Here is a 351-nt window from a genome sequence, read left to right as displayed (position 1 = left end):
AATAATCACTCGAAAAAGGGTAGAGCGGATATGTGGAGTCGACAGTGACGCCATCTATCGAAGGTGACAATCCGCAGGAAAATGGCAATTTGCTGAAGGGTACGCCCTTACTTCCCGAGGCGTATAAGTAACAAGCCCAAACAGCAGCAAAGAGAATACAAACAAATTAATGTGTAACTGAAGTAAAATCTAATAAAACAATAAATCAACGAGTAAAAAAAAGGCAACATTCAAATAAACGAGCAAATAAGTAAAAGGTGCAAATAAACGAGTAAAACAGGTGCAAAGACGAAACCAGCAACAAGCAGCAAATAAAAACACGATCTTGATCTACTACGATCTACTAAACTG

This window comes from Penaeus monodon, chromosome 23, assembly GCF_015228065.2.
Source record: "Penaeus monodon isolate SGIC_2016 chromosome 23, NSTDA_Pmon_1, whole genome shotgun sequence".
In the NCBI taxonomy this organism is placed as follows: Eukaryota; Metazoa; Arthropoda; class Malacostraca; order Decapoda; family Penaeidae; genus Penaeus; species Penaeus monodon.
The sequence above is the reverse complement of the archived record's forward strand: the minus strand, read 5'-3'. Positions refer to the sequence as shown.